This window comes from Kogia breviceps, chromosome 16 (genome assembly GCF_026419965.1).
Source record: "Kogia breviceps isolate mKogBre1 chromosome 16, mKogBre1 haplotype 1, whole genome shotgun sequence".
In the NCBI taxonomy this organism is placed as follows: domain Eukaryota; kingdom Metazoa; phylum Chordata; class Mammalia; order Artiodactyla; family Physeteridae; genus Kogia; species Kogia breviceps.
This window is the reverse complement of record NC_081325.1, coordinates 17,279,803-17,306,361: the sequence shown is the minus strand read 5'-3', so window position 1 is coordinate 17,306,361 and position 26,559 is coordinate 17,279,803. Positions and strand designations below refer to the sequence as shown.

The 26,559-nt window shown below is 38.9% G+C and overlaps 1 protein-coding gene and 1 long non-coding RNA gene across 7 annotated transcripts in view; one reads left to right on the top strand and one right to left on the bottom strand.

Annotated features, from left to right (window-relative positions):
- LOC136792814 (uncharacterized) overlaps positions 1-20,705 on the bottom strand; it is a 45,145-nt gene extending 24,440 nt beyond the window's left edge. Inside the window, exon 1 of the long non-coding RNA XR_010837274.1 lies at positions 20,622-20,705. This is a non-coding gene — a long non-coding RNA (uncharacterized lncRNA). The remainder of the gene's footprint in view (positions 1-20,621) is intronic.
- FAM124A (family with sequence similarity 124 member A) overlaps positions 1-26,559 on the top strand; it is a 180,560-nt gene that overhangs the window by 63,033 nt on the left and 90,968 nt on the right. The window lies entirely within an intron of this gene.

Here is a 26,559-nt window from a genome sequence, read left to right as displayed (position 1 = left end):
CCCTGGTGGTGCAGTGGTTAAGAATCCTCCTGCCAATGCAGGGGACATGGGTTTGAGCCCTGGTCCGGGAAGATCCCACATGCCATGGAGCAACTAAGCCTGTGTGCCACAACTACTAAGTCTGTGCCCTAGAGCCCACGAGCCATAACTACTGAAGCCCATGCACCTAGAGTGCATGCTCCGCAACAAGAGAAGCCGCTGCAATGAGCAGCCCACACACTGCAATGAAGAGTAGCCCCTGCTCACCGCAACTAGAGAAAGCCTGCACGCATTAACAAAGACCCAACACAGCCAAAAATAAAGATAGATAGATAGATAGATAGATAGATAGATAGATAAATAGATTAAAAAAAAACACTCCAGACTCCTGCTGTGCCATTGGTGTGACCACCCTTGCCTGCATGTCTTCGTTCAGGAGAGAATCCAGTTGTCCAGCCCTGTATTTTTGCTTGTTTCCCTTTGGTCAGGTGTCCACTCTTGGCTCAGTCACTTAGGTAGCAGGAGAAGGATCATGTGACATGAACACATGCAGCTGGGACCTCCGAGGAGGTAGAGACACTGGAGGCCTGGGGGTCCACGAGTAGCCACAAGAGGATGCCATGTTGGAGGGTCCTGGAAGTCAGTATGTGAAACTGTTTTCCCAAGATCCCCTCAAGTCTAATGATGTTGATAGTTGAGTTATGAGCCAGTCTAACACCTTTCTTTCCTGAACCTGCCTCTCTCTTCAGTTGCCCAGCTGCTTTGGGGGTCACTACTTCAACACCTGATCACATGGGACATTTTTAAAAATTATTTTTTATTGGCATATAGTTGCTTTACAGTGTTGTGTTAGTTTCTACTGTACAGCAAAATGAATCAGCAACACATATATCCCCTTTTTTGGATTTCCTTCCCATTTAGGTCACCTGTGCATTAAGTAGGGCTCCCTGTGCTGTACAGTATGTTCTCATTAGTTATCTATTTTATACATAGTATCAATAGTACATATGTGTCAATCCCAATCTCCCAATTCTTCCCTCCCCCCCCCATTGTGGGACATTTCAAATGGCTGGGCTTTCCAGGCTCAACTGGTTCATCCTTCCATGAACCCAAGAACACCTGGTTATCAGCAGACTGCAGAGACAGCAAAGCCCTGGGAGATGTAGAGTCCAATGGAGTAACATGTAAATATCTTAAGCGAAGCAAAGACTTGCAGAGCTAATGAAGCAATGATGGAAGTTGCCACAATCTGAGGGGAGGATGCAGAAGTCTGTTCATAGGGAGAAATTAGATAACGATTTGACTTAAATCCAGCAACATGGACCATGCGGATAACCTCATTAACTCCTGGAATCCCTGTTTAGCAACCATAAAAGAGGGCCCTATTTGTCCCTCCTTGTTGGAACTCCTCTTGGCCAAAATAGCTGTCCACATGCAACCTTGGTCAGCTCGAAAAGCAATGCCAAATTGTTTGGGATTACAGAGGTATCTCCTTAGTGGATGTGATGTCTTAATCCCAGAATAAAATAGGATTAAGTATAGAAATAATAAAGTAAACAAAACCTGTGCGAAAAAGTTTGTGTTAGGTTCAGAAACAATTTGTTCATGTCTGGTATTTAAGAGTTTGTTGTGTTTTCGAGAATTTGGTCTATGAGAACAAGAGATCAGTATTGTGATTCCAATTTAAAATGTAGCTTAGAATTGATTTATATTTGCTGGGGTTTTTTTTTTTGCTGTTTTAAGTAGAGGGATATGAGAGTCAAGTTAGTAGATTTGTAACATTGAAACATTTAAGAAGATTTAATAGTCGACATTTCTGTTTAATTGATTAGATTTACTAGAGTTATTTAGGGACTGAAAAGGTTTTGTTTATTAATCAGACCACTGAACTACTTAAGAAGAAAATCAATACATTAAACATATAAATGCAGTTTAAGATGTTAAAGGAAGTTAATTAAGCTGCAAGAGCCCTTTTCAAAATAACTGTTAATTATTAACATTTGCTAGATCTGTTAGTGGACTAATAAGATTTGGGAATTGAACTCAAATTAGTAAATTTAAGGAAAATTTGGGCTTGAAATGGGTAGCTGTATTTAATTGGATATACATTTTTCAAAAGTAGTTTTCAGATAGTTTTTCTGTGCACAAAAGCAGATCAGAAAACCTAAATTGATAGTCAAGAATTGTCACTGAGTGACCAATGGGATGTTAGTTTAATCCCAGCCAGAACTAGTCCAAGTACAGCCAGGCTGTTCCCCAAGACAGTAGAAGGTCCAAGGACCCAGCTACTGAACTGGGTGAGCGTGGGACCAGGGAGACAGTTCTGTGGGCCACTCTTACTCATGGTGTCCTGGGAGAGGTCCTGTTTACTCCGGGCACTCCCAGATCGCATAGAAACGGGGATCTGGCCCATCCTCCCAACGGTCCTCTGAGACTTCAGCGTGGGCCCAGCCCAGAGCAGTAACCCCAGTCCTTATATATCCCAGCGGGTTAGAGTGGCTGGTGCTTCTTTAGGCAAATGGGCCAGTGACTGCATGTCAGGTTGTTGCCGTATCCAAATATGCAAGCCTGAAACGAGCCATCCTTTACGACATCTGAAGATACTTCCATCCTATCTTATCTTGAGTAAAAATGCTTATTTAATTGGCATATTCGTCGCACATCTATCAGGTTGTCCCATCTTTAGATCCTTCTGTTTCTGCATCTGTGTTTTGAATAGTAAGCACTTCAAAGACTGGATTTTTTTTTTAATTTAGTATTTTTACTTGCTTTTCACCACCCAAGAAAGCCCACACATAATTCTGGTCGGGAAAGCTCCTAAGGACATAATGAGGACTGCTGCTTTGCAAATAATAGCCACAGTGAGTTCTTGACATATTCCTGGCATGCTTCTTATTAACTCCAGAAATTGGAGGCACTGTCCTAAATTCTGTTTGCTGAGTGGAGGCATTGTTATTACAGGACTAATCTCAACAATCAACATTTTTCCCCAGTGAGGCAGATTCATGGAAAAGATGAGATCCATCTTTGCCCTTTAGAATCTACAATGACAGGGATGTCCGTGTATTCTGGGGAAGGCCAGATGCAGCTTTTGTTCAGCCCGGGTCTTTTTTCTGTGGGGCAGTTAGTTGATCTCTTCTCATGTAGGCAGCCTTGTGTTCCTGGCCTAAGCATTACAAATATATTCAATAGTTCTCTGTTTTAAGTGAGTTAACAGATAATACTGCAAGAGGAGGCTTAGGTAAGCCATAGCTTACCAATGTGGCAGTGGAAACTTATTCTTCGGAATTTCCATTATCCATATTTTCCAGACAAACGTTGAGAGGATAAGTTCAGTATATTTTAGCCAAAATAATTGTATAAAACGAGGGGAAAAAGTGAATGCTAATCTAATTAACATAGTGGGGGGTTAGACAGAGAGAAAAGAATATGCCTGTGTGCTAACTCTGCTTCTCCCACCAGCTTTCTTTTTTGTTTTTTGTTTTTTTTCTGTACGTGGGCCTCTGACCGTTGTGGCCTCTCCCGCTGCGGAGCACAGGCTCCGGACGCGCAGGCTCAGCGGCCATGGCTCACGGGCGCAGCCGCTCCGCGGCATGTGGGATCTTCCCGGACCCGGGCACGAACCCGTGTCCCCTGCATCGGCAGGCGGACTCGCAACCACTGCGCCACCAGGGAAGCTCCCCACCAGCTTTCTTAGTGAAAGTTACATAAGGCACGGTTTTCTGGGTCTAGGTTTTCAGAATCACAGATTTTTGGAGCTGGAAGGTGGCAAGGGTTTACTTCACAGAAAGTAAGAAAGAGGGTTTTTAAATTTTGAAGAGTATACAGTTATGAAAATATATACTCTCAAGTCATTCAGAATATCACTTTCAGTGGCCAAAGAAATAGTTACGTGCCCTGGGCACAAGAGAAAATCAGGAAGTTGGACTGAAACAGCAGTCCCAGTTCTGGCTGGACGTTAAAATCACCTGGGAAGTTTTTCAACTGATGCCTGGGACCCACCCCAGAGATTTTGTTTCGTTTGCTCTAGAGTGGGGTATTTTTAAAAGCTTGCCAGGTCATTCTTATGTGCAGCCAGAATTGCAAACTACGGGCCTGCCTAATGCAATTAATTCCACTCTCACTTCTCTTCGCATGATTTCATGACAGCCTCGGTCTCGAGGACTCTTTGCCAGTATCTGTCCTGGCACATGGGTGTGTTTGCTGCCCTAATGACAGTGTCAGGGGCTGAAGTTGAGAGCGGCCAGGAGGGGAATAGTAGTCTGGCAGTAACGTAACCTTGCCCAAGTCAACTGGAAGGTTTTGAAGATGTTCATTAGACATGACTCATTGGTGTTGCCTCATTTTAAGTGTGGCTCCTTATCTGATAATGGGCAGCTAGCTCAGCCTTGCAATAGCACTGCCTTTGAGTTTTGATCATTCATTTTTATTTATTCCAGACAGTAGTGATGGGCGCCCAATTATCCCTGAATTAGTAATTAGAGTCCAGGCAGAAAAACAGAGGTGTTAAGAACCCTACACTTGAAATTTTGAGAAACTCCAACGGTGAGACCAGCCGTTTCCCTCTACAAGGCATGCCGGGTGACCCAGTTCAGCAGAACCGGAACTTCTTCCAACCCCATCTCCATATAAGAGGGCTGGGGGCATCGTCAGGTCAATAAGTTATCTTTGGGAGGACACAGCCCCTCTGCTTCCTCTAAGATTGAGGGTCCCCAAACCATACTCCCTTCCTGCCTTCATGAACTAGGGGACTAGTGACTGTCTCTTGTCACTGGCAGGCTGATAGCTTCCATACCAGACAGCGCAGATATAAAACATATCATTGCAGAAAGTTTTATTGAACAGCAGAGCTCTAAGAAATAAGACTCGGGGACTCCCCTGGTGGCGCAATGGTTGAGAGTCCGCCTGCCGATGCAGGGGACACGGGTTCGTGCCCCGGTCCGGGAAGATCCCACATGCTGTGGAGCGACTGGGCCCGTGAGCCATGGCCACTGAGCCTGCGCGTCCAAAGCCTGTGCTCCGCAACGGGAGAGGCCACAACAGTGAGACGCCCGTGTATCGCTAAAAAAAAAAAAAAAAGAAATAAGACTCCGGGGTAAAATTAGAACCTTCTTTTTTTTTCCACTACAGCTTTGTAGAACCACAGTTGACCCTTTAACAAGGCAGTGGTTAATCCACATATAACTCAGAGTCAGCCCTCAGTATCCACGGTTCCTTTGTATTCATGCCATATAGTACTGTAGTATTTAGTATGGAGAAATATCCACATATAAGTGGACTCCTGCAGTCAAACCCGTGTTTTTCAAGGGTCAACCGTACTTTGTTTTTAAAACTGTCTACATAACAGTTTATAAAAATAAAAATTTAATTTAAAAAATGATGATGAGGGATTACCACAGAATTTTTGACTGCTGAGTTGATTTAAAGGCATTATGTTTCCATAGTACAAAAGCAGTGGTTCTCAACTGGGGGCATTTTTGTACCCCTCCCATGCCTGAGAACATTTGGCAATGTCTGGAGACATTTTTGGTTGTCTCAGTATGGCAGCGGGGAGAGGGGGTGCTACAGGCATCTGCTGGGCAGCATACAGTGAATGCAGAGGGCAGCCTCCCACGGCAAGGAACACTCCGGCCCAAAACGTCAATTGTGCTGAATTGCGAAACCTTGAGCTAAACTAAATCTCTAAGATTCCAATCAGGTTCCCAAATATATATGTGTGTGTGCGTGCATGTTGAGTTAAATGAATAATCGTCTGACCTACAATATAGTAATTGGTTAAAGGTCAATCCCACAGGCTAGCATTATACCTTCAGTGCACTAGAAAACTAAAAGGAAGAATTGAAACAATTATCTGGATAATTCAAAACCAAAAATACACTTTCTCTTGATTAATGCTCAAATAAAGTAAAACTGGGATTTTTAAGAATTTCAGGTACGCACAGTGTGTTGCTTTGATAACATTTATATATTACAATATGATTACTTCAGTAGTGTTAGCTAAAAGCTTTATCATGTCTATTATTTTTTGTGTGTATGGAGAATAAGATCTACACTCTTCGCAACTGTGAAGTTTATAATACAGTATTGTTGACTATAGTCACTTTGTTGTGCATTAGAGCTTCAGAACTTACTCATCTACTAGTTACAGGTTTGTACCCTTACATAACAACCCTCCAATTCCCCCACCCCCAGCCCCTAGTAACCACCATTCTACTCTGTTTTTACAGGTTTGGTGTTTTTAGATTCCACATATAAGTGATGTTTGTCTTTATCTGACTTACCTTACTCAGCATAATGCCCTCAAGGTCCATCCCTGTTGTCACAATGGCAAGATTTCCTTTTTTCTCGTGGCTGAATAATATTCCATGGGCATATATATCATATTTTCTTTACCTGTTGATGGACACTTAGGTTGTTTCCATGTCTTGGCTATTATACATAATGCTACCGAACATGAGGGTGCAGATATTTCTGTGACATAGTGATTTCATTTCTTTTGGACATACTCCCAGAAGTGGAATTGCTAGATCATATGGTAGTTCTATTTTCAATATCTTGAGGAAACTTCATATTGTTTTTCATAGTGACTGTATCAGTTTATATTCCCACCAACAGGGCACAAGGGTTCCCTATTCTCTGCATCCTTATCAGCATTCGTTATCTCGTCTGTTTGACATAGCCTTTGTCACAAACAAGAGGTGATATCTCATTGTGGTTTTGATTTGCATTTCCCAATGATAGTGATGTTAAACACCTTTTCCTGTACCTGTTGGCCATTCGTATATTTTCTTTGAAAAAATGCTTATTCAGGTCCTTTGCCCATTTTGTTTGGGTTGTTTTTTGTTTGTTTTTGCTATTAGGTTGTGTGAGTTCTTTATATATTTTTTGATATTAACCCCATATCAGATATGTAATTTGCAGATATCTTCTCCCATTCCATAGGTTGTCTCTTCATTTTGCTGATCATTTCTTTTGCTGTGTAGAAGCTTTTAATTTGATCTAGTCTCACTTGTTTATTTTTTATATTGTTGTTTGTGCTTTAGATGTCATATTCAAAAACTTACTACCAAGACGCATGTCAAGGAGCTTTTTTACTATGTTTTTTCTAGGAGTTTTATAGTTTCAGGTTTAAGTCTTTAATCCACTTCAAGTTAATATTTGTGAGTGGTGTAAAATAGGGGCCTAGTTTCATTCTTTTCCAAGTGAATATCCAATTTTCCCAGCACCATTTATTGAAGAGAGTGTCTTTTCTCCATTGAGTATTCTTGGCTTCTTTGTCAAATACTAGTTGACCATATGTGCATGGATGTATTTCTGGGATCTCCATTTTGTTCCATTGGTCTATGTGTGTCTGTTTTTATGCCATACCATAAAAACACACAGTTTTGATTACTATACCTTTGAAATATAGGTCACATCAGGTATTGTGATGCCCCCAGCTTTGTTCTTCTTTCTCAGGATTACTTTTGCTATTTGGGGGTCTTCTATGATTCCAAACCCATTTTAGGGTAATTTTTTCCATTTCTGTAAAAAATGTCATTGGAATTTTGATTGTGATTGTGCTAAGTCTGTGGATCACTTTGAGTAGTATGGACGTGTTTACAATATTAATTCTCCCAATCTAGGAACACAGGATATTTTTCCATTTATTTGTGTTTTCTTCAATGTCTTATACTGTTCAATGTACAGATCTTTCACCTCCTTGGCTAAATTTATTCCTAAGTATTTTGTTGTTTATAGTGCCATTGTAAATGGAATTGCTTTTTTTTTTTTTGGAAAGAAACACTTGTATTTCTCAGATAAACAGTTTACATGGATAATATTTTTGCACACTTCATTATTACTACTGACACATGTATTAATCAGCTTGCCATATGTTGGCACAGCTGTGTTGGATTTGTCCAAATCTCTACAGATTTTTCTTTCTGTGCTCAGAGATATTTTTCTTTTTCTTTTTTTCCACACTGTATTTTATTTTTACAAGAGATAAATAAACTGACACCAAGCATTGTAAATGGATGACCACAACAAAAGCAACAATGATTGCAATTACCAAACACGAAACACACTCATACTGTGTCATAATATTGACATTCAGTCCAGTAATCCTCCACTGTAACAGGTCCTTTACTTTGCAGTGAAAATTGATTTGTATATTTGTTGCCTCTGAGTCCTTGTGGGTTTTTTTTATTCAAACAGAAAGTCAGAAAAATTATAATCATCCTGATCAGTTCACTCAGTCCCATGTAATTTTTTTTTCATCTTGATCTTTTTGTTAGCACTTTTATGAATTCATCAGTTTTCCATTAGAGTTCGGAAAATGTTTATTCATTCAGTTCAGCAGTGTAGTCAGTTACCAGAAACCTGTACTTGTCAGAGTCTTTTCCATGAATTCCTTGAAGATGAAACCCTCTTATGGGAACATTTTTGCAAAAGCATCAGAGTACACCCAGAACTGTCTGTAAATGACAAAAGACTTAAAAATGACCATGGCTAAAGATTTGATGAAAGTTCATAATAATGCAATTGACAACGAAATTTAGTTATTTCTGAGATATACATTTTAAAGTAATAACTAGAATTATGATGTATTATACCAGAACATATAAGATTCTTAGAAATTTCATATAATGTCTGAAGCATTTATATTAACATTTCGATACAAATAACCCAAAGAAAATTTAGTATTAGTTGTTTTTTTGTTTGTTTTTTTATACTGCAGGTTCTTATCAGTCATCCATTTTATACACATCAGTGTATACATGTCAGTCCCAATCGCCCAATTCATTACACCACCATCCCCACCCCACCGTGGTTTTCCCCCCCTTGGTGTCCATATGTTTGGTCTCTACATCTGTGTCTCAACTTCTGCCCTGCAAACCGGTTCATATGTACCATTTTTCTAGGTTCCACATACATGCGTTAATATGTGATATTTTTCTCCTTCTGACTTACTTCACTCCGTATGACAGTCTCTAGATCCATCCACATCTCAACAAATGACTCAATTTCATTCCTTTTTATGGCTGAGTAATATTCCATTGTATATATGTACCACAACTTCTTTATCCATTCATCTGTTGATGGGCATTTAGGTTGCTTCCATGACCTGGCTATTGTAAATAGTGCTGCAATGAACATTGGGGTGTATGTGTCTTTTTGAATTATGGTTTTCTCTGAGTATATGCCCAGTAGTGGGATTGCTGGATCATATGGTAATTCTATTTTTAGTTTTTTAAGGAACCTCCATACTGTTCTCATAGTGGCTGTATCAATTTACATTGATACATTGTCCCACTGTTGGTGGGACACCAACAGTGCAAGAGGGTTCCCTTTGCTCCACCCCCTCTCCAGCATTTGTTGTTTGTAGATTTTCTGATGATGCCCATTCTAACTGGTGTGAGGTGATACCTCATTGTAGTTTTGATTTGCATTTCTCTAATAATTAGTGATGTTGAACAGCTTTTCATGTGCTTCTTGGCCATCTGTATGTCTTCTTTGGAGAAATGTCTATTTAGGTCTTCTGCCCATTTTTGGATTGGGGTGTTTGTTTCTTTAATATTTGAGTTTTTCAAAAATCCTGGATTTTTGTTTCTTTAATATTGAGCTGCATGAGCTGTTTATATATTTTGGAGATTAATCCTTTGTCCACTGATTCATTTGTGAATATTTTCTCCCATTCTGAGGGTTGTCTTTTCGTCTTGTTTATGGTTTCCTTTGCTGTGCAAAAGCTTTGACATTTCATTAGGTCCCATTTGTTTATTTTTGTTTTTATTTCCATTACTGTAGGAGGTGGATCAAAAAAGATCTTGCTTTGATTTATGTCAAAGAGTGTTCTTCCTATGGTTTCCTCTAAGAGTTTTATAGTATCTGGTCTTATAGTAACATTTAGGTCTTTAATCCATTTTGGGTTTATTTTTGTGTATGGTGTTAGGGAGTGTTCTAATTTCATTCTTTTACATGTAGCTGTCCAGTTTTCCCAGCACCACTTATTGAAGAGACTGTCTTTTCTCCATTGTATATGCTTGCCTCCTTTGTCATAGATTAGTTGGCCATAGGTGCATGGGTTTATCTCTGGGCTTTCTATCTTGTTCCATTGATCTGTGTTTCTGTTTTTGTGCCAGTACCATATTGTCTTGATTACTGTAGCTTTGTAGTGTAGTCGGAAGTCAGAGAGTCTGATTCCTCCAGCTCCGTTTTTCTCCCTCAAGATTGCTTTGGCTATTTGGGGTCTTTTGTGTCTCCATACTAATTTTAAGATTTTTTTGTTCTAGTTATGTAAAAAATGCCATTGGTAATTTGATAGGGATTGCATTGAATCTGTAGATTGCTTTGGGTAGTATAGTCATTTTCACAGTTTTGATTCTCCCAATCCAAGAACGTGGTATATCTCTCCATCTGTTGGTATCATTAATATCTTTCATCAGTGTCTTATAGTTTCCTGCATACAGGTCTTTTGTTTCCCTAGGTAGATTTATTCCTAGATATTTTATTCTTTTTGTTGCAGTGGTAAATGGGAGTGTTTCCATAATTTCTCTTTCAGATTTTTGATCATTAGTGTATAGTAATGCAAGAGATTTCCGTGCATTAATTTTTGTGTGTGTGTGTGGCACACGGGCCTCTCCCGTCGTGGAGCACAGGCCCCAGATGCTCAGACCCAGCGGCCATGGCTCATGGGTCCAGCCGCTCCGCGGCACGTGGGATCCTCCTGGACCGGGGCACAAACCCATGTCCCCTGCATTAGCAGGCGGACTCCCAACCACTGCACCACCAGGGAAGCCCAGCCTGTGTCTTTTTGTTGGAGCATTTAATCCATTCACGTTTAAGGTAATTATCAATATTGATATTCCTATGACCATTTTCTTAATTGTTTTGGGTTTGTTTTTGTAGATCCTTTTCTTCTTTTGTGTTTCCCACTTAGAGAAGTTCCTTTAGCATTTGTTGTAGAGCTGGTTTGGTGGTGCTGAATTATCTTAGCTTTTGCTTGTCTGTAAAGCTTTTGATTTCTCCATCGAATCTGAATGAGATCCTTGCTGGGTAGAGTAATCTTGGTTGTAGGTTTCTCTTTTTCATCACTTTAAGTATATCATGCCACTCCCTTCTGGCTTGTAGAGTTTCTGCTGAGAAATCAGCTGTTAACCTTATGGGAGTTCCCTTGTATGTTATTTGTCATTTTTCCCTTGCTGCTTTCAATAATTTTTGTCTTTAATTTTTGCCAATTTGATTACTATGTGTCTCGGCGTGTTTCTCCTTGGGTTTATCCTGTATGGGACTCGCTGCGCTTCCTGGACTTGGGTGCCTATTTCCTTTTCCATGTTAGGGAAGTTTTTGACTATTATCTCTTCAAATATTTTCTCTGGTACTTTCTCTCCCTCTTCTCCTCCTGGGACCCCTACAATGCAAATGTTGTTGCATTTAATGTTGTCCCAGAGGTCTCTTAGACTGTCTTCATTTCTTTTCATTCTTTTTTCTTTATTCTGTTCCACAGCAGTGAATTCCACCATTCTGTCTTCCAGGTCACTTATCCGTTCTTCTGCCTCAGTTATTCTGCTATTGATTCCTTCTAGTATAGTTTTCATTTCAGTTATTGTATTGTCCATCTCCATTTGTTTGTTCTTTAATTCTTCTAGGTCTTTGTTAAACATTTCTTGCATCTTCTTGATCTTTGCCTCCATTCTTTTTCCGAGGTCCTGGATCATCTTCACTAACATTATTCTGAATTCTTTTTCTGGAAGGTTGCCTATCTCCACTTCATTTAGTTGTTTTTCTGGGGTTTATCTTGTTCCTTCATCTGGTACATAGCCCTCTGCCTTTTCATCTTGTCTGTCTTTCTGTGAATGTGGTTTTTGTTCCACAGGCTGCAGGACTGTAGTTCTTCTTGCTTCTGCTCTCTGCCCTCTGGTGGATGAGGCTATCTAAGAGGCCTGATGGGAGGGACTGGTGGTGGGTAGAGCTGACTGTTGCTGTGGTGGGCAGCTCAACAAAACTTTGATCTACTTGACTGTTGATAGCTGGGGCTGGGTTCTCTCCCTGTTGGTTGTTTGGCCTGAGGCAACCCAACACTGGAGCCTACCTGGGTTCTTTGCTGGAGCTAATGACAGACTCTGGGAGGGCTCATGCCAAGGAGTACTTCCCAGAAGTTCTGCTGTCAGTGTCCTTGTCCTCATGGTGAGCCACAGCCCCCACCCCCACCCCCACCTCTGCAGGAGACCCTCCAACACTAGCAGGTAGGTCTGGTTCAGTGTCCCCTGGGGTCACTGCTCCTTCCCCTGGGACCCGATGCACACACTACTTTGTGTGTGCCCTCCAAGAGTGTAGTCTCTGTTTCCCCCAATCCTGTCAAAGTCCTGCAATCAATTCCCACTAGTCTTCAAAGTCTGATTCTCTAGGAATTCCTCCTCTTGTTGCCGGACCCCCAAGGTTGGGAAGCCTGACGTGGGGCTCAGAACCTTCACTCCAGTGGGTGGACTTCTGTGGTATAAGTGTTCTCCCGTCTGCGAGTCACCCACCCATCAGTTATGGGATTTGATTATACTGTGATTGCGTCTCTCCTACCATCTCATTGTGGCTTCTTCTTTGTCTTTGGATGTGGGCTATCTTTTTTGGTGAGCTCCAGTGTCTTTCTGTCAACGATTGTCCAGCAGCTAGTTGTGATTCTGGTGTTCTCGCAAGAGGGAGTGAGAGCACGTCCTTCTACTCTGCCATCTTGGTTCCTCTCGCCTGGAATTGCTTTCTTAACTTCTCTTTCAGAAAATTCATTGTTAGTGTATAGAAATGCACATGATATTGATACTGTATCCTGCAACTTTACTGTATTCATTTATTCTAATAGTTTGTGGGGGGTTTTTTTGCAGTACGCAGGCCTCTCACTGCTGTGGTCTCTCCCATTGTGGAGCACAGGCTCCGGAAGCACAGGGTCAGCAGCCATGGCTCACAGGCCCAGCCACTCCGTGGCATGTGGGATCCTCCCAGACCGGGGCACGAACCCATGTCCCCTGCATCGGCAGGAGGACTCTCAACCACTGTGCCACCAGGGAAGCCCCTATTCTAATAGTTATTTAGTGGAGTCTTTAGGGTTTTCTTTTTATTGAGGTCTAATTGGCATATCGCATTATATTTGTTTCAAGTGTACAACCTAATGATTCAATATTTGTATATATTGCAAAATGATCATTATGAGTCTAGTTAATATTCATCACCAAACATAGTTGGAAATTTTTTTCTTCTGATAAGAACTTTTAAGATCTACTCTCTTAGCAACTTTCATATATGCAGTACAGTATTATTAACTATAGTCACCATGCTGTACATTACATCCCTAGGACTTATTTATTTTATAACTAGAATTTTATAAGTCTGGGCCCACTTTACCCATTTCACTGACCCACCCCCTCCCCCGGCTAGCCTCTGGCAATTAATACCCTGTTCTCTGTATCGATGTGCTCATTTTGGGTTTTTTTGGTATTTGTTTTTTAGATTCCACATGTAACTGAGATCATATGGTATTTGTCTTTCTCTGTCTGACTTGTTCCACTTATCATAATGCCCTTGAGGTCTATCCATGTGTCAGAAATTGGCAAGATTTCCTTCTTTTTATGGCTCAGTAATATTCCACTGTGTATATGTGTGTGTATGTACACACCACATCTTTATTCATCTATTGATGGACACTTAGGTTGCTTCTGTGTCTTGGCTATTGTAAATAATGCCACAATGAATATGAGGGTGAAGATATCTTTTCGTGTTAGAGTCTTTAATTTTTTGAGGAAGCTCCGTATTATTTTCCATAGTGACTGTACCAATTTACATTCCCAACAGTGCACAAAGGTTCCTTTTTTTCCATATCTTCCCCAACACTGTTATTTCTTGTCTGTTTGACAATAGCCATTTTAACAGGTGTGAGATGCTATATCATTGTAGTTTTAATTTGCATTTCCAGTGTTGAGCACCATTTTGTGTACCTGTTGGCCATCAGTATGTCTTCTTTAGAAAAATGTCTGTTTAGATCCTTTGACTGCTATTAGATTTTTTTTTTTTTTTTTTTTGCCATTGAGTGTGTGAGTTCTTTATATATTTTGGATAATTAACTTTTTTTTTTTTTTTTGCAGTTTGGTTTGTTTAATAACTTACAAAATGGGTCGTCAGGGGAGCAACCATAAAGTGTATACCATATGGGTCTGTTGGGAAAATAGTAGGACCAACTCCTTACTCTGCCCAGGAGAAGGGAGTGTGAGGTCACCAAGGACCCTAAGGGAGGTGGGCAAGAGCCTGGGGATGAGGGGGTCTGAAGAAGCCGGGCTCATGCTCAGAAGACCACACTGGGAGGAGGAAAGTCTGGATCCAGAGGTGCATGGCACCACTGGTGCTCAAAATTGTGTGGTTTGCAGAATTTCTTCTATTGAATATTAGTCTTCTTTCTCATTTGTAGATCAAAAAATTTAGTAGGGAGATTGGGACACATCATCTTGTCAAATCATTGCTTTCTACTTCTGAAACTCCAAACACGTTTTCTGCTGCCCGTTTCCTTCCCTAACCCATCATCTGACCTGAATTTTCTGTTATTCTAAGTACACCACAGTAGGCTGCAAAGTTCCTACTATCTTCATTTTTACCACCTACTCCTTCCCGTGCATCAGTCACAACTCCCTTGCTCTTGCCAACTTCTATGTCTTCTCCTCTCAAAGTCACATTCATCCTCTTATTTTACTATTTCAAATCCTCTATGTTCCATGAGTCCAAATATTCCCAGCCCAAGAGACTCTTTCCATCTCCTTCACACCCTTCACACTTTGTGACGCCTACCGTGTATGGTCACATCTGCCTATAGATCAGTGGTCCTCAACCTTGACTGCAACTAGAGTCACACTGATAGTTAAAAAAAAAAAAAAAAAAAAAACGATGGGGGCCTAAACACAGAGAATCTGATTTAATAGGTCTAGAAGGGGCAACATGGATCAGTATATTTTGTTTTGGTTTTTGTTTTATTGGAGTATAATTGCTTTACAAGGGTGTGTTAGTTTCTGCTGTATAAAATAGTGAATCAGCTATACATATACATATATCCCCATATCTCCTCCCTCTTGTGTCTCCCTCCCTATCCCACTCCTCTAGGTGGTCACAAAGCACTGAGCTGATCTCCCTGTGCTATGTGGCTGCTTCCCACTAGCTATCTATTTTACATTTGGTAGTGTATATATGTCCATGCCACTCTCTCACTTTGTCCCAGCTTACCCTTCCCCCTCCCCATGTCCTCAAGTCCATTCTCTAGGTCTAGGGCCATACCACCCTGAATGGACCCTGTCTTGTCTGGATAATTAACTCTTTATCAGATATATGATTTGCAAATATTTTCTCCCATTTGGTAGATTGCATTTTCATTTTGTTGATCATTTCCTTTGCTGTGCAGAAGATTTTAGTTTGACGTATTCTCACTTTTTTATTTTTGCTTTTGTTGCCTTTGCTTTTGGTGTCAAATCCAAATCATCATCATCAAGACCAATCTTAAGGAGCTTACTATGTTTTTTCCTAGGAGTTTTATGGTTTCAGGTTTTACATTCAGGTCTTTAATCATTTTGAGTTCATTTTTGTGTATGGGATAAGTTAGTGGTTCAACTTCATTCTTTTGCAAGTGGCTGTCCAGGTTTCCCATTATCTTTTATTGAAGAGACTGTCCTTTCCCCCACTGTATACACTGGGCTTCTTTGTCATAAATTAATTCACCATATATGCATGGGTTTATTTCTGGGCTCTCTATTCCATTCTGTTGATTGATGTGTCTGTTTTTATGCCAATAGCATACTATTTTGATTACTATAAGTTTGTAATATAGTTTGAAATCAGGAGGCATAATGCTTCTTTGTTCTTATTTCTCAAGATTATCTGCTGGAGGCATAATGCTTCTTTGTTCTTATTTCTCAAGATTATCTGCTTTGGCTATTCAGGGTCTTTTGTGGTTCCATACAAATTTTGGGATTGTTCTATTTCTGTGATAAATGTCATTGGAATTTTGATAGGGATTGCATTGAATCTGTAGATTGCTTTGGTTAGTATGGACATTTTCATAATATTCTTCCAATCCAGGACATGGAATATCTTTCCATTTATTTGTGTATTCTTAATTTTTTCATCAGTGTCGTATAGTTTTCAGTGCACAGGTCTTTCACCTCCTTGGTTAAATTTATTCCTAGGTATTTTATGCTTTTTGATGCAACTGTAAATTGGATTTTTTTAAACCTCTTTATTGGAGTATAATTGCTTTACAGTGTTGTGTTAGTTTCTGCTGTATAACAAAGTGAATCAGCTATACGTATATACATATATCCCCATATCCCCTCCCTCTGGAGTCTCCCTCCCACCTTCCCTATCCCACCCCTCTAGGTGGTCACAAAGCACTGAACTGATCTCTCTGTGCTATGCAGCTGCTTCCCACTAGCTATCTGTTTTACATTTGGTAGTGTATACATGTCCATGCCACTCCCTCACTTCATCCCAGCTTACCCTTCCCCCTCCCTGTGTCCTCAAGTCCATTCTCTATGTCTGCATCTTTATTCCTATCCTGCCCCTAGGTTCTTCAGAACCTTTTTTTTTTTTTTTTTTAGATTCCATATATATGTGTTAGCCTACAGTATTTGTTTTTCTCTTTCTGACTTACTTCACTATGTATGACAGACTCTGGGTCTATCCACCTCACTAAAATAACTCAGTTTCATTTCTTTTTATGGCTGAGTAATATTCCATTGTATATATGTGCCACATCTTCTTTATCGATTCATCTCTTGATGGACATTTGGGTTGCTTCCATGTCCTGGCTATTGTAAATAGTGCTGCAGTGAACATTGTGGTACATGACTCTTTTTGAATGAATCATTAGAGAAATGCAAATCAAAACTACAATGAGGTATCACCTCACACCAGTCAGAATGGCCATCGTCAAAAAACCTACAAACAATAAATGCTACGGGGGTGTGTAGAAAAGGGAACCCTCTTGCACTGTTGGTGGGAATGTAAATTGATACAGCCACTATGGAGAACAGTATGGAGGTTCCTTAAAAAACTAAAAATAGAACTACCATATGATCCAGCAATCCCACTACTGGGCATACACCCTGAAAAAACCATAATTGAGAAAGAGTCATGTTAAACCATTCTTGCATCCCTGGAATAAATCCCACTTGATCATACTGTTTGCCACTTTTAACATCCTGAATTTGATTTGCTAATATTTTGTTGAGGAATTATCCATCTATGTTCATCAGGGCTATTGGCCTGCAATTTTCTTTTCTTCTGGTGCTCTTGCCTGGTTTTGGCATCAGGGTTATGCTGGCCTCATAAAGTGATTTTGGAAGTGTTCCCTCCCCTTCTATTTTTCTGGAAGAGTTTAAGAAGGATTGGCATTAGTTATTCCTTAAATATTTGGTAGAATTCACCAGTGAAGCCATCTGATCCTAGACTTTTGTTTGTTGGGAGGTTTTTGATTACTAATTCAATCTCCTTACTAGTAATCAGTCTGTTCAAATTTTTTCTCTTTGTTCATGATTCAGTCTTGGTAGAATGTAGATTTCAAAGGAATTTATCTATTTCTTCTAGGTTGTCCAATTTGTATATAATTTTTCTTAGTAGTCTGTGTTTCTGTGATATCCATTTTAGCATCTATTCTTCATTTCTGACTTTGAGTCTATTTTTTTTCTTGATGAGTCTAGCTAAAGGTTGTCAATTTTATTTATCTTTTAAAAAAATCAGCTCTTAGTTTCATTGATCTCTTCTATTATCTTTTCAGTCTCTATTTCCTTTATTACTGCTCTTTGTTATTCCCTTCTTTCTGTTAAATTTGGGCTCAGTGTCTTCTTCCCTTTCTAGTTCTATGAGGTATAAAGCAGGTTGTTTGAGATGTTTGTCACTATAAACTTCTGTGTTAACTGCCTTTGCAGTATCCCATGGGTTTTGATTTCTTCTTAGACGCATTGGTTTTTCATGAGTATGTTATTTAATCCCCACATATTTGCGAATTTTTCAGCTTTCCTCCTGGTATTGATTTCTAGTTTCAAACCATTGTGGTTGGAAAAGATACCTGGTATGATTTCAGCTTTCTTAAATTTGCTAAGACGTAGTTTGTGACCTGTCATGTGATGTATTCTGCTGCTGTGGGATGGAATATTCTGTATGTGTCTGTAGGTGCATTTGTTCAAAAGCATCACTCACATCTATTATTTCCTTCTTGACTTTCTGCCTGGGTGATCTGTCCATTGTTTAAAGTGGTGTATTGAGGTCCCCTACTACTATTGCATTGCTGTCTATTTTTCCCTTCAGGTCTGTTAATAATTGTTTAATATTTTTAGATGCTCTAATATTGGGTGTGTATATGTTTACAATTAATATATCTGATGAATTGCCCTTTTATCATTGTATAATGACTTTGTCGTGTGTTACAGTTTTTGATTTAACATCTATTTTGTCTGATATAAATATAACCACCCCTGCTTTCTTTTGGTTTCTATTTGCTTGAAATATCTTTTCCCATCCCTTCACATTCTGTTTGTGAATATCCATAATGCTTAAGTGAGTCTCTTGTAGGCAGCATATAGTTAGGTCTTATTTTTAATCCATTCAGCCCATCTGTGTCTTTTAATTGGAGAATTTAGCCCATTTACATTAATTATTGATAGCCAAGGACTTACTGTTGCCAGTATGTTAATTGCTTTCTGATAGGTTCCTTTGTTCCTCTTGCTGTCTTTCTTTTTGAGTTGATGATTTTTTGTAGTAGTTTGCTTTTCTCTTTATCATTTATATCTGTTATCTAGTTTTGGTCTGTGGTTATTACCATGAGGCTTTCATAATATGTTATAACCATCTATGATAACTTCAATTACATAAGAAATTACCTGCCCCTCAGATTTATGTTGATGTCCCAATTTATATATTTTTACTTAATTATATTTATATATTATACATTTATGTATTATATGTATAAATACTGTATTAACATAATATTACAGCTATAGTTATTTTCAACACTGCTGTCTTTAACCTATATGGCTAGATTTCAAAGTGATTTACACACCACCATTGAAGTATTAGAATTTTTTGAATTTGACTATATATATTCACCTTTACCAGTAAATTTTATATTTCAGTATGTTTTCATGCTACTAATTTGTTTCAGTTTGAAGAACTTCCTTTAGCATTTCTTGTAGGGCAGGTCTAGTGGTGATTAAATTGCTTCATGCTTTTGTTGGGTAAGATATCCTTGGATGAGTTTTGTTGTTTATGTGCTTTGAATGTATCATCTCACTGTCTCCTGGCCTGCAAGGTTTCTGCTGAGAAATGTAAAGCCTTATCAGAATTCCCTGTATGTGATTTTCTTTCTGACTTTGATTTTTGAGAGATTGATTATAATGTGTCTCAGTGAGGATCTCTTTGGGTGGGATCTCTAAGCTTCCCATACCTGGATGGCTGTATCTCTCCCCAGATTTGGGAAGAAATAAGAAATCTTATTTCTTTGAATAAGATTTCTCTCCCTTTATCCCTTCTCCTCTGGGACTCCCAAAGTGAGGATATTGTTTCTTTTGATCATGTCCCACATAGTTCATGTATGCTTTCTTCACTTTTTCATTCTAATTTCAAAAATGGGACTCTTGCTTAAGCTGCTGTTCATCATTTCAGTCAGCTACTTTTAGGATCTGCTCATGGAACTGTGGGGAAGGAATATTTCTCTTTTGAAATTCCTTACAGTGATACTAAATTCTGATGATCCTTTGTTGATATAAAAATCAGTCTACCTCGTGTTTTACAGCCAATGGCAAGGTAATTCATAAATCATACTGAAAAAATAAATATTCAGGGAACATTCAGAAGTTATGCAAAGAGAAAGCTTTGCATTTGGCCAAGATATATGTTTGTTGAGTCATCTTTTCAGTTTTACAGATTCTGTCATTTGATTTGTCAGCCTCAGCTCCTAATCCTGAGATCTATGACCTTGATTTTCTCTCCTGTTCCTTCTTAAATGGGTAGCTTGTTAATATATATCAGATCAGTAGTCTGATTGTGTCCTAGCAGTTCTAGGTGTTCACAGTCCCTCTATTTAGTATCTTCTGTGATGCTTGCCACATTTTCCTAAGAGATGATACTGATGTTAAACAAAGCTGGTCCCTGAGGCAGCACCTCAAATACTTCTTGACTTAAAACTTTTTCATTGTTAGATATTGTTACTGCTCTCCAGTAATACTAAAGTCCTCATTATTTTCCATCAAAGCCACATAATTTATGATTTATAATATATATGTATATGTATATTTACACATATATAAGCACCTTAAAATTCCCTTGATCATAAGCGATCTTAATAGATATGTATTTTTATCTCACATGTATTTATTCAGTATGAATTTGAGTGCCTGTTATGTGCAAATATGATTATTTTTTAAAATACTTACATAAGTACGGGTGCTAGAGGTCAATCAACCCAGCTCCTAAATACCTTACAGCACCAAGTAAAAATTTTACAGTTAAAGCCCGTTCCTTTAAATATGTAAATGTACTTCTGTGCAGAATGTTTCTTGTTTGTTGTGGTGATATGTAAGCTCAGGTTCAACTGAGAAAGACAGAGGCTTAAAAAAAATAGAGGCTTAATAACAATAGATGCTTACTTTTCTCTCCTATGTGTGGCAGCCCACAGTCCTCAGGGGTCCAAGCTGCTTTTCATTCTGTCCTCCACCCTCTGGTTCAGAATGGCTGCTGGGTGGAATAGCAAATATTACTAGTCTTAAAAGGAAAAAAAAAGATAAATAACTTTATTAAAAAATAAGAACTTCTGTTCATCAAAAGACACCAAAAAAGAGTAAGATGGCAAGCCACAGACTGGGTAATGTTATTTACAATACATACATCCAGGAAAAGAATCCAAAATATATACAAAGAGCAGGTGCTTCACTAAAGAGGGTATTCAAATGGCCAATAAAAATATCATTAGTCATCTGGCAAATGCCAGTTAACAGCATGATGAAACGCCGTTACCTATCAGAACGATTAAAATTTAAAAATGTGAAGCAACTGGAATACTTATAAATTCCTGGTAGAATTACACATTTTGATGCAATCAGTTTGGAAATTTGTTTGGAAGTACCTACTAAAACTTGCTCACCCCATGCCCCGGCAATTCCACTCCTAGTTATATGCCCAAGAGAAATGAGTGCATTTTGTTAACAAAGGAGAGTAAGTGGTCAGATAAGGCTTCACAGCATCATGTTAGGCTTGGTCTCTGAAGATGAGCAGGTGTCTCTAGGCAGACAGGTGTCAGGAACAGCATGAAGTAAGTCATGGCGATAAAAGCCAATCTGGTTTGTTTGGGAATGATGGCAGTTCCAAATGGTTGGATCATATAGGTTGCAATTCCAGAAAGACACAAGGCCTGAAGGAGTAGACAGGGTCTTGTAGAGCTTGCTAGTTAGTCTCTTCTGCCAAGAAACATGGTCAGGTTTGTACTTAGAAAGGTCATTCAGAGAGGTGTGGCAGGGAGTGTAGGGAAGCTATATAACTGTTGGCAGGAAGACAGTCCACGTGGTTAGTTGTCACTTTGCTGCCATTTTGCCAATTCTGGAGCATAAGTACTCTTCTTATATTCTGCATTATCCTGTCTTTCATTCTATGAGGAATGGAATTAGTATGTTGCTCTGATAATTCTTCAGAAAGTCTTACAATTCCATAATGGCAAAGAGGAAAAGAATGGACAAATAACTGTCCAGCAAAGATTTGCTTAAACCACCATCCTATGTGGCTTAGAATCTCTCTGAAAATTTTCAAACTTCCAACCTAGAAATGTCACTGATTTGACAAAAGGTACCCAGGCTTTGATTACTTTTAGAGTGAATCTTGCCTTTTTTCCTATAAGTCCTCCTCTCTTTCTACTAACCATTCGAAAAAGAACCCCAGTATTCCAGTTCAGGAGGGTGACATAGGAGGATCCTGAACTCACTTCTTCTCACACCAAGTCTACAGCTAGATATGGAACAGTTTCTTCTAAAACTTCTTCCTACAAATTAGGTAGGAAAGGCTGAGACACAGTATCACCATGAACCCTGGCATGGTGACCCACAATCTGGAGGGATCTCACAACTCCAAGCCTCTCCCTGAGGAGCAAAGGGTTTGAACCCCAACTTTTAAGGCCTGCACCTGAGAGACAATTCCCTCTAACTTTAAGAACATCTAGCTTTGAAAGCCATTGGGGCTTGTTTCCTTGAGACCCAGAAGGTGATTGGTAGTGATCTGGGAAACAGTTTTTGAAGGGCTTAGGTAGAATCACTCACCCCAGAGCAGAGGCAGCCAAGTAAAATGTACCCAGTCTTTCTGTTAAAGAGGCCAACTTGCTTATCTTAAGGCTTCAGCCCGAGGGGCAGGCATCTAATTTAATACATATCCAGGGACTTACTGAAACACTCTCCAAAACAGAGGTGGTGAGCAGGTGCCATCTTTACAGTCTCCCTTGCTCCAAGCCACTGCTATCTCCCAGAAAGGAGCTTGTGTACTCCTCTCATGTCCTGCTTTTTGCAGCTGCCACCCAGAGGACATCCCTTGATCACCTGGCTCTGGTGGACAGCAGGGCTTACACTCACAGGTACCACAGGATTGTAACAAATAGAGAAGACTTCTTAACCACCTAACCCCAGGGTACAGCAGAGAAGCAACAGACTTGAAAGTCTCAATCCTTCTATACAAGAAGCCTCTTATCTTCATAGCTGTGGCCTGTGGGCCAGGCTTCTTTCTAACTAACACACACGTAGAGGATGACTACAATTCTCTACAGAGACCAGGGAAGCTGGCAAGTATCATCTTAATGATTTCCATCTTCCCAGCCCCAAGTCACCAGTGTCTCTGAGAAAGGAGCTTGTGTAAATATCTGGTGACCCAGCTTTTGTGGCTGCCAGCCTGAGGACACATCCTTTGACAGACTGGCTCTTACAGCCAGTGAGGCTTGTGTTCACAGGTTCAATGGGACAGTAGCAAACAAAGAAACAGTTCTTAACTGGCTACTACCCCAAGGCTCAGCACAGAGGGAGAAGACAGATTCTCCTCTCTGGGACACTGACAGAAACTAGGAACACCCTCCCTTCTTGGAGCCCCTAAGAATAAAGTAGGCTGCTTAAACAAAGGTTTGAGAGAGAACCAACTAGGGTTGAACAATAATTTTATCTATTACATGAGGCCACTACTTCAGACTGGGAGAGGTGGCTGATTTCTCTAGTGCATACATACCAACACGGAAAGTCAAAGAAACAGACGAATATATTCCAAATGGAAGAACAAGATAAAAATCTCAGAAAAATACCTTAGTGAAATACAGATAAGTAAATTACCTGATGAAGAGTTCAAAATAATGGTCCTAAAGATGCTCATGAGTTCAGGAGAACATTGGATGAACAAAGTGAGAACTTCAACAAAAGACAAAAAATATAACTACCAATGGGAGTCACAGAGCTGAAGAATATAATAACTTGTGAAAAATATACTAGAGGGGTTTAACAACAGACTAGGGGAAGCAAAAGAAAGGATTAGTAAACTTGAAGATAAGGTACCAGAATTCATCAAATCAGAGAAAGAAAAAGAGTGAAGATAGATTAAGGGACTTAAGGGACACCATCAAGCAGACCAACGTTTGCATTATAAGGGTCCCAGAAAGAGGAGAGAGAGAGGAACGGGCAGAAAACTCATTTTAAATAATAGCTGAAAATATTCCTATCCTGGGGAAAGAAACAGACATCCAGATCCAAGAATCCAGAGAATTCCAAATAAGATAAACCCACAGAGACCCACACTAAGACATCTAAGACATATTACATGTAGTTAAAGTGTCAAATTTAAATACAAGGAGAGAACCTTAAAATCAGCAAGAGAAAAACAATTTACATACAAGGGAACCCTCATAAGACTATCGGCAGATTCTTTCAGGAGAAACTTTGCAGGCCAGAAGAAAGTAGCATGATATTTTTTAAGTGCTGAAAGAAAAAACTGCAAACCAAGAGTATGCTACCGAGCAAAGCTGTCCTTCAGAATTGAGTTGATGTTTGTTAAGTCAAAATCATCTTGCTATACACCTTAAACGTATATAGTAATGTATGTCAATTATATCTCAATAAAACTGGGAAGGGGGGAGAATTACAGGAGAGATAACAGGTTTCCAGATGATCAAAAGCTAAAGGAGTTCAACATCACAAGACTGGCCTTACAAGAAATATTAAAGGTACTTTTTAAAGCTGAAACAAAAGGATGCTAATTAGTAACAGAAAAACATGAAAGTATAAATCTTGCTGGTAAAGGTAAATCAGTATAATCTAATGTTGTAAAGAGTTAATCACTTATAAAGCTAGCATAACGGTTAAAAGACAAAAGTGGTAAAAATAAATGTAACTATAATAATTTGCTAATGGATACACAAGATAAAAAAGGTGTAAACTGTGACATCAAAATGTGAAAATGTAGAGCTTTAGAATGCTTTCAAACTTAAGTTGTTATCAATTTAAAATAGACTGTTATAAATATAAGTTGTTTTTTGTAAGCCTCATGGTACCCCAAAGCAAAAACCCATAGTATATACACAAAATATAAAGAGAAGGTAATCTAAGCATGCTAATGCAGGAAATTATCAAATTACAAAGGAAGAGAGCAAGAAAAGAAGGAGTAGACGAATTACAAAACAGCCAGAAAACAATGAACAGAATGGCAATAAGTACATACCTATTAATAATCACTTTAAATGTAAATGAACTGAATGCTCCAATCAAAAGACATAAAGTGACTACGTAGATTACAAAAACAAGATACATCTATATGCTGCCTACAAGATACTTCAGATGTAGAAATACACATAGTTTGAAAGTGAAGGGATGGAAAAAGATATTCCATGCAAATAAAAAGCAAAAGAAAGCTGGGGTAGGTATACTTATATCAGACAAAATAGACTTTAAGAAAAAGACTAATTAGAGACAAGGTCATTTTTTAATGATAAAGGGATTAATTGAACAAAAGGATATAACATTTGAAAATAGCTACGCACCCAACATAGGAGCACCTAAATATATAAAGCAAATACTAACAAACGTAAAGAAATAGACAACAATACAGTATTGAGGACTTTAATACTTCACGTTCACCAATGGATCGATCATTCAGACAGAAAATCAATAAGGAAACATTAGCCTTAATGACATGTCAGACCAGAGAACTTAACATATATACAGAACATTCCATCCAAAAGCAACAGAATATATATTCTTCTCAAGCACACATGAATATTCTCCAGGATAGATCATATGTTAGGCCACAAAACAAGTCTGATGACTAAAAATACATCAACTGTCTTTTCCAACCACAATGTTAGAAACTTGAAGTTAATTACAAGAAGAAAACTGGACAATTCACAAGTATATGAAGACTAAACAACATGCTGCTGAACAACCAAGGGGTCAAAGAAGAAATTAAAAAACAAACAAATACTTTGAGACAAATAAAAATGGAAATGCAACATACCAAACTTATGGGATATAACAAGGGAAGTTCTTGCTATAGAGGGGAGTTCATAGTGATAAATGCCTACATCGAGAAACAAAGATCTCAACCTATCTCTATACCTCAAGTAACTAGAAAAAGAACAAAGAAGCTCAAATAGTGGAAGGATGGAGATAACAGATCACAGTGGAAATAAATGAAATAGAGACAAAAAATAGAAAAGATCAATAAAAATAAGAGCCAGCTCTTTGAGAAGATAACAAAATTGACAGACTTTTAGCTAGACTTATCAAGAAAAGGAGAGGACTCAAGTCAGAAATGAAAGAGGAAAGATTAAAATGGATAGCACATAAATACAAAGGATCATAAAAGACAACTGAACAATTAGGTTGAACAAATTGAACAGCCTAGAAGAAATGGATAAATTCCTAGGAACATACAACCTACAAAGACTGAATCACTGAACAAATAGAAAATCTGAACAGACTGATTACTAGCAAGGAGACTGAATTAGTAATCAATAGTCTCCCAACAAAACTCCAGGGTCAGGTGGCTTCACTAGTGAATTGTACCAAACATTTAAAGAAAGAATTAATGCCAATCCTCCCCAAACTCTATCAAAAAAACAGGAAGAGGAGGGAACACTTCCAAACTCATTTTACAAGGTCAGCATTACCCTGAAACCAAATCCAGACAAGGATGCCATAAGAAAACTACAGGTCAATATCCCTGATGAACATAGATGCAAAAATCCTCAACAAAATATTAGCAAACTAATTCAACAATACATTAAAAGGATTGTACACCATGTTCAAGTGGGATTTATTCCACGTGTGCAAGGATGGTTTGACTGCAAATCAATTGGTTTGATACACCACATTATCAAAATGAAAGATAAAAATCATAATCTTATCTCAATAGATGCAGAAAAAGCATTTTACAAAATTCAACTCATTTATGAAAAAAACTTTCAACATACTGGGTATACACGGAACATACCTCAACATGATAAAAGCCACATATGACAGACAAGCCGACAGCTAACATCGTACTCAGTGGTGAAAAGCTGAAAGCTTTACCTTTATG